We start from the raw sequence: 8,856 nt of genomic DNA, 5'->3' as shown, positions 1-8,856 counted from the left end.
ATAACCTTAAAATATGTAGATGATCTGGGTGAGCCTAGTCTAATCAGCTGATGCTCTTAAAGCAGACCATTTTCTCTGGCTGGTGGCAGAGGAGAAGTGAAAGACACTGAAGCCTGCTCAACAACAAAAACCAAGCAATCCAATCGAAAAATGGGCAGAAGACCTTAACAGGCACTTCTCCAGAGAAGATGTACAGATGGCCAGTAGGCACATGAAAAGATGCTCAACATCACTAATTAGAGAGATGCAAATCAAAACTACAATGAGGTATCACCTCACACCGGTCAGAATGGCCATCATTAAAAAGTCTACAAATAGCCAATGCTGGAAAGGGTGTGGAGGAAAGGGAACCCTCCTACACTGTTGGTGGGAATGTAAGTTGGTGCAGCCACTATGGAGAACAGTATGGAGGTTCCTCAGAAAACTAAAAATAGAATTACCATATGATTCAGCAATCCCACTCCTGGGAATACACCCAGACAAAACTATAACTCAAAAAGATACATGCACCCCTATGGTCATAGCAGCACTATTCACAATAGCCAAAAGATGGAAACAGCCTAAATATCTATCAACAGATGAATGGATAAAGAAGATGTGGTACGTGTATACAATAGAATACTACTCAGCCATAAAGAAGAATGAAATAATGCCATTTGTAGCAACGTGGATGCAACTAGAGATTATCATATTAAGTCAGAAAGAGAAAGAAAAATACCATATGACATCACTTATATGTGGAATCTAAAATATGGATTCTAATACACTTGCACTGCTTACATATTTACATATAAAGTTACTGTATATATAAAAAAATATTTTCAAGGACTCACGGGTTTGGTAATATTCAAAAGACATTATTGCTACATTTCAATATTTACCCAAAAAAGCCACAAGGTAATTTCAAACATTAAGCCACTGCAAAGACCCATCTACAAAACAGACTCATAGACATAGAGAACAGACTTGTGGTTGCCAAGGGGAAGAGGGAGGGAGAGACAGGGGGAGGGATGGACCGGGAGTTTGGGGTTAGTAGATGCAAACTATTACATTTAGAATGGATAAACAACAAGGTCCTACTGTACAGCTCAGGGAACTATATTCAATATCCTGTGATAAACCATATGGAAAAGAATATAAAAAAAGAATGTCTATAATGTAATGTGTATAACTGAGTCACTTTGCTAGACAGCAGAGATAGGCACAACATTGTAAATCAACTAGACTGCAATAAAAAAAACTGTTTTTGAAAAAAAAAAAAAAGACAAAGACACTGAAGCCTGAGGGGGATTCAGGGCCTGAGACATGTTCCTTGCTGCCTCCAGGAAGGAAGCAAACAGCCATGCTGGGAACTGCTCATTGGAGGCTGAGAGCAAGCCCCAGCTAAAAACCATCAAGAAAATAAGGACTCCAGTTCCACCGAGACAAGGAGGTGTGTTCTGCCAACCAACAGTGAGATAGGAAGAGGACCCAAGCCTCGGATGAGAATTCGGCACCAGCCATACCTGGACCCCAAGTATGTGAGGCGTGGCGCCAGGACTGCTGACCCACAGGAGCTGTCAGATTAACAAATGTGTGTTCCCTTAAAAAAAAAAATACATGGGTAAATTTTAAAAGGCAAAGGAGACCACCTTCACCCCTCAAGGCGAGGAAAATAACATGGGATCAGTGGAAAGGTTATAAAAATCAAGCCGTGCTGTAAGAATCTCTGCAGTACTAAAGAAGAGATGCATATGTGATTCCGAGTTTCCTAGTGGTCAAAGCAAATAAGGACACACGACTCATTACAAGTTGTAATTTCTGTAAGAAGTGAATACACTGGTTGTACAGCAAAGAGGTCTGAGTGATGGTTCCTCCTTGTGGGTCTCATAAAAAGCATTACAGTGGGCTTTGCTTGTCATGAAAAAACTATACTGTAAGATCATTTTATAGCATCTATTTTTATTAGAGGACAAAACACCAAAACAGACTTTATTAAAAGTGAGTGCAATAGGAATGTAAACAATATAAGCAAACATCCAGACACAAGAATGGGTCTTTGGGTACTTGAAACATTGAGAAGATAAGCCTGGTTACAGGAAAGCTGGGATAGTGCTGGGTTACAGAGGCTTTAAAACCAGATGCAGGCATTAAACAGGGAGGCGCTTTAACCCCAGAAGTCACAAGATAAAAGCTGAATTTAAGAACATGGTGTATATCAGGGTGGGTTAGACCAAATTTGTCTAAGCCTCTGTGCGACTACACCCTCATATGCAACCTTGGAAAACCTGTCTTAGACAAATTACCGGTATATGGGTCAGTCTAAGCGCCAATTATCAGGACATTCCTGGCATCCAGCGTCACGGGGCAAAGCAGAGAGGTTCAATCCTTGTGACAAGTTCTGTCTATTTCAATAGGAAAAGGTTATATTTCAATAGGAAGGCTAATTTCAATAGGAAATAGGTTATACTTTTTTCTGCGTGTTGCTTTAGCAAACACCCTGGTTTTTAGATGTACTGCATCTACCATGAAGATTATGAACCGAGGAGACAAGGGGACATTCAAATTCTCAGAGCTTTCCGATGCTGCTCTCTGTGTACACACACCAATTGTTAGGAGGAGCTGCTCTTTTGCCACTTACTTCGGTTTAAACCCCAAGGCAATTTCCCCCCCTTAGTGCAATGTCACTACCATCCCAGCTTAGGACACTCATCACAACAAATCAGCCATCAGGCAGGAGGGCTGCAGCAGGGGAGGGTCTCCCAGATCCCTTGAGAGCAGAATGAGGGTCTGTAAATTAATCTGGGTCTCCTTCCCCAGCAGGACAGTGAAGAAAGCCATGAGGATGGGTCACCTCTGGTCTTTCCTTCTCACACCACATGTCACTTTTGTGATAACATGTTGACTGTATTTTACACTTTAATCTAAACCAACCTAAGAATATTTTTTCTCTTGACTCCAATAACTGGAGTAACACGAGAAAATTCCTTACGTATAAAGACTATTGTACACAGTTTTAAATGTACATACTTTGTATTCTTTTTTCTTATTACAAACAATACCATTTAACTGCAAGAAGAATTTTAGAAAAAACTATATTTTTAAGGTAAACAAAAACTAATTGAAAGTGTTGTACACTTTAAATGGATGAATTATATGGTATGTGAATTATATCTCAATAAAACTGTTATTAAAAAAATTAATTGAAAGCCCACTGTCCTTGTATATGAAGTTTAAAACGGCAGCTAACTGTAAGTGGGTTTCTTTCATGGGTATTCTTATAAGCCAAAATTTACAACACCCGAGATTCCTAATCTACAGAAATTAATAAGAAATTCATAATTATGGTTTGATATTTGGGGGAAAATCTCTACATAACACGCTGTACTAAGCATCCCCAACTTAGCAGGCCCACGACTCCTCCCGGCCGTCTAGGCCGTGGGGACCCGTAGCGCCCAGACGGCACATGGACAGCCCAGCTCCTCAGTACAGCCCGTGCTCTTATTCCCAAGAGGGAGATTAGAAAGCTGCCTTAGATACAACTTTGGTGATGAAAAAGCAACATCGGTTTTCTCTCGACATTCTTCTAGCCAGTCTGCCAGGTCATCTAAGTTGTAAGGAACGTCCTTTTCACGATTTACAGAAGATTATTTCATCTTGAATGGGGAAAATGTGTCCTTGAGCGCTCTTATTCTGCTGAGTTGGCATCCATGCCACAGAGAAGGGCATTTGTGCCCAAGGACACCTTCTGAACCTACCCCGCCGAGCGCTCAACTGCTTAAGGCGAAAACCTGGAGTTTATCCCTACCCTCCGGCACCCAGGCCACCTCCAAGCAGTCCTACTGCTGCTCCAGCCTGCACCCTCTCCAAAAGCAGAGCCGGGCCCGCGTCCGGACCCTGGGCCTGAATGACTGGAACAGCTGGGCGCCGGTCCCCCGGGATCACGCCCTCATCTGCCCTCCCCTGCACAGAGGGCTCCCCCTGAAGTCACGTCCGCTCCTCTGACCCCACGACGAAGGCTCTGTAGCAGCTCCCCACCCTGCGCACGACAAGGTTGCGCCCTCCCGCTCTGGTCCACGCTCCTGCCTAATCGCCCACGCCCACCGCACTCTTCCCATCACCGCTCTTCTCATCACTGCTCCTGTGGGACAGGGCTTTGCAATTCCCTGAGCGACACGTCCCTTCCCACCTCCGTGCTGTTCCAAACGTGAGGCAGGAGGGAAGGGGGCAGGGCACAACCTCTCAAAGAAGGACACAGCCCTTGAGGATAGGACATAAACTGGTTAGAACCGACTAGGCTCAAGATCGAAGAAGGTTCCACTTCCAGTGGACCTTGAGCCTCCGTATATATATATACGTTCATTGTAACACATCAGCTAAGTGACAGACCCACCAATGCCGTGACAGTTCCGAGGCCAACCATAAAAGGCCAAAAAGTGGGCAGGGGCCCAATTCCTGGTAATCCCCACCCTTTCCCCCAAATAGTTAGAATAATCCTCCCACTCATTAGCCTATGAAATTACCCAGCCTAAAAAACTAACCACCCCATATTTTGGGGCCTCTCACCTTCTGAAATGGTCCACACTCTGTCTATGGAATGTGTGCCTCTCTAAAAATACCCCTATCGCTTTCTCTCTCACTGAATTCTTTCTGCATTGAGACATAAAGGACCTGAGCTTCATGAAGTCCTGAGACCAGGTGTGTGAGCTCAATTAAAAGGCAGTGGGTTCAAGTCCCACTCTGGGTTGTGTGGCTTCAAATGCCGTCTGCCCCACCCGCAGGGCGCCCCCTTCTTCTCCTGGTGGCATCAGGTTTATCACTCAAGACACGGCCCAAGCATCTCTTCCAGGGAAGCCTTTCCCGATCCAGCAGGACACGCTGACGCCCTCCCTTCCTCCCTCTCCTTAACTTGTGTGTGTGTCTTTAGGTCTGTGTTTCGTGGAAGGATCCTGACCTCTGAATTCAGGAAATTTTAGGAAAACACTGAATAGACTTCCGGGGATCTGTGAACACCGCAAGTCACAGATAAAATCTTGCATCCATTTCAAACAAGTAGCTTCCGGGAAGAGGGACCACTTCTTTCACCAGGTTCTCAGGGGGAACTTTACCTTCACGGGTTAAGAACTCTGCACTAAATTGTGAGCTCTCTGAACGCAGACACGATCACATTACGTTGTGTTTCCCTGTTTGCAGCTTAGTTCCTAGGGCTTGTGAACACTAAATGCATTAGCTAATGGTTGAATAAATGAGGGAATGAAATAACTCATTTAAAAAGAATGTATTACTATGGGTAAGAACCAGTGTTGCCTGTAGCTATGATTAAAATAGACCTGGTTGCTGCTTTCATTGGGAAAATAATCTGGCAAGGGAGACAGGCATGAAACAATTAATCATGCGATTGCTATTTCACTGCAATAGTGGGAAGGCCTGTAAGGCAGAAGGACAGGGTGCTAGCAGAGGGCTTTGATCCAGTCTGCTAGTGGGGGTCTGAGGGCAGAGAAGGCTCCTCTGAGGTCTTAATGCGCATATAGTAAAAGAATAATAACTAAGGAGTATTACCAACAGCGATAACTACAGTTACTATCCATCAGTATGTTACAGGGTTAGCTAGGAGACAGCATTATTTATACATAAAGAATACATATCTTGACTTAAGAGATCCCTTTGATTGATGAAGGAGATTTGCTAGTGAAGGCAAATGTTCCTCCTTGATGAGATCACTTGGCTTGGACATTTCACCAGGAAGTACCATGGAAGAGAGTAACCCGGAAATTTTATGAAACTCCTTTTTAAAAAAAATCTGCCCCCAGTTTTCTAATAGTGTAAGGCCAGCTCTGGATACTTAATGTCAAGCCCCTAGGGCAGCATGTCTGCCAGGCTCAGTGTCCCAGAAGGGGTTCTGAGTCTGGCCTCAGTCCTCTGACCACCCCCCGCCCCACTGCCCCCAGCATCCCATTTCTACCTCTGCCCTCTGGTTGGAGGGTCAGCTCACCTGCTGCATCTCCCAGACTCACGGGAGCTTCCCCATCCCAGCCCCCCATCCGACAGGTCTGTGTCAGAGGCCCTGGCCGGCTCAGGCCCCTCCTTGGTGCCCTGACTCACTGGGACTCTGCACGGTCCCACCCCTCCAGGTTCTCCTGGGGAAGCCAGACTCCACACCATGTGTCAGCATCTGAGATGGGCCTGAATCCACGGCTCCTGCATCTCCAGGTCCTGCCGTGTGGCTGCAGGTCTTGTTGGAATGATCACAGCCTGCTGTTCCTCATCCACAGCTGCGGAGACCCATCCCCTGAGTTATGCCGAGCAGAAAACTGGGGCTTCTCAGACACACACAAAACTTCTAACTAAAATAGGCCTCAGTGCTGGGGCCTGAACTGTCCCCGTCCCCCGCCAACAACACTCATCTGTTGATGCCCTCACCCACAATGGGACTGTATTTGGAATAGGGCCTTTCAGGAGGTAATTAAGGGCTGCCTTAGTCTGTCTGGGTGGCTTATGAAGAACAGACATTTATTTCTCACAGTTCTGGACACTGGAAGTCAGAGATCAAGGCGCAGGCATTTTCAGCGTCTGCTGAGAACCATCTTCTGGTTCACGGCCAGCCATCTGTCACCATGTCCTCACTGGCAGTGAGGCAGGGACCTCTCTGCAGTCTCTGTTGTAAGGGCACTGACCCTGTAACAGGGAAGAACCAAATTAGACTACATGTTGGATCTGTTTCTTTTACTTTAACCTTTGCATTCTGCTGTTTTTGTTCACTAAAAGGATACTGTCTATACATAATGACCTGCCTCAGGGAACCCTGTCCCTCTGCCTGAATGTTAACCCAAAGTGCCTTTGTTCAGGGAAACATCCGGACCCTGCCCACCTGCGGATGGCTGTGAGAAAGAAGAAATTAACACATCACCTCCCCAAGGCTGGCCACTCCAGGTGATATTTGCAAAACTTATGGTCTTTTACTTTACTTCCTCATCTCCCTCTCTCTGTGCTATAAAAGAAACTGGCATCCAAACCCTGAGAAGATGGTTATTTTGAGACTTTAGTCTGCCATCTGCTCAGTCTGCCGCCTTTCTGAATAAAGTCGTATTCACTGCCTCAACACCTTGTCTCCGATTTATTTGTTGTGAGGTGAGCAGAGCAGCATGGACTTGGTAACAAATTTGGCGAGCCAGCCAGGAACCTGGCTGCTTGTGGATAGCTGGCCCCAGTGAGGAAACATTGGGGCAAGGCCCTAGCAGCTGCCAGGACCATTTGTCCTGAGGATCTTCCCTTCAAAATTCCCTGAAGCAGCACCGGCTACTCCAGCGCTTGGCAGTTGAGGCAAGGAACCGACCAACTTTTGCAAGTCCTCGGACTCGATTTTGTAGGGTAAGTCTACCCAATTTGGTAACCGGTTCGTTTGTTTTGGTCTTGGTCTTGTTTTGGTTTTGTGTATCCTTTTGTGTTGTGAGTTGACGGACTCAACTTTGTAGGGTAAGTCACTCTGGCGTGCATACTGGGAACATATTCCCCTCTCAATTTGGGCTTTTTCTTTACGGGAGAAGCCAGTTTGTTTGATTGGGGTACACTGTTCCAACAGGTACCAGGTACAATTCCTCCAGGGGGGAACTGTTGTTGGACTCTATCTGATTTGGAGCCGGTTCGTTGGGATCTAGTTCGTTGGTTTTGTAGGGTAAGTCTACCCAGTTCGGGAACCGGCTTGTTGGCTTTCATCTTGGTTTTGTGTGCATCAATGCCAGAGTTTGTTTGGACCTTTTGTGTTGGAATTTGTTTGCGCCTTTTGTGTTTTGGTGTTATCAAACTTATAAAAATGGGAAATACTCCATCTATCCTGAAGGAGAGCCCTTTGGGACGTATATTAGATAAATGGATGAAACATAGCCATGAGCCTATGACTAAGAAAGACGTGATGTACTACTGTAATAGGGTGTGGACTCAATATTTATGATCATAAGAGCAACGGCCTCTGAATGGCTCACTCAATTATTACATGATCTCACAGAAGTGTTTGGCAAAAGAGCAGGCTGCACTGGCAGTTGTTCCAACTGCCCCCCCACCCCATGCTGCCGTCATATTCACCGCCTCCTGCTTCCCCTACCCATGGGGATCAAATAGAAGTTTCTATGTTAACCTCCAGAGCACAGGAGCCTGATTTAGTATCACCATCTAAGACCCGACAGGACACACAATTTGTACCGAGAGCCACTTCTGCAGCAGGGCAATTTCCCTCGTGCCAACATCCTATAAGAGGCCAGGGGGCTCCCTTGGACTTGAGGCATCCGATTCTAATTTCCCCACAGGAGCCCCAGGTAACTTTGACAGTGGGGAACAAGTTGATTGACTACCTTCCCTATTTGTCTTAAGAGGCTTGTAAATATTAAACAAAGGGGAAACAAAGTCATGCTAGGAAACACTTGCCTGTAACTTTGAGATGCAAATGTCCTACCTGGTCTTCTCAGGAACTCTCATCTCTTCCATCTTTTTAAAATGCAATCTTTAAAAAGAGAGTAAGGTAATTTAGAAATTGACTTGTCAAGGATAAATAAAAACCCTAAGTGTCTTTTCTGTAAAACTTCAGCCATCTAGACAAGTGAGCTTGATTTGTTCCATCTGCCAGAAACCTAATCTTAATTCAACCTCTTTCTGTAAACTGATGGGCTTTACACTGCTGTACCTGACTCAGGGCTGACATTTTGCAATGAAAACTATGATGTCTCTGTTTGTCTCCTTGTACGAGTCTTGGTATTTGTATAACATTGCTGAGGTTGATTTGTGGATTAACTCTATTTAACTGGCTTAAAGAAAAGTAAGCACTCACAAACTAAACAATTCTAAATATAAGAAAAATTAAGCTAAATGAGTTTCAGGTTCACATGA

This window comes from Phocoena sinus, chromosome 6 (genome assembly GCF_008692025.1).
Source record: "Phocoena sinus isolate mPhoSin1 chromosome 6, mPhoSin1.pri, whole genome shotgun sequence".
Lineage (NCBI taxonomy): Eukaryota > Metazoa > Chordata > Mammalia > Artiodactyla > Phocoenidae > Phocoena > Phocoena sinus.
The sequence above is the reverse complement of the archived record's forward strand: the minus strand, read 5'-3'. Positions refer to the sequence as shown.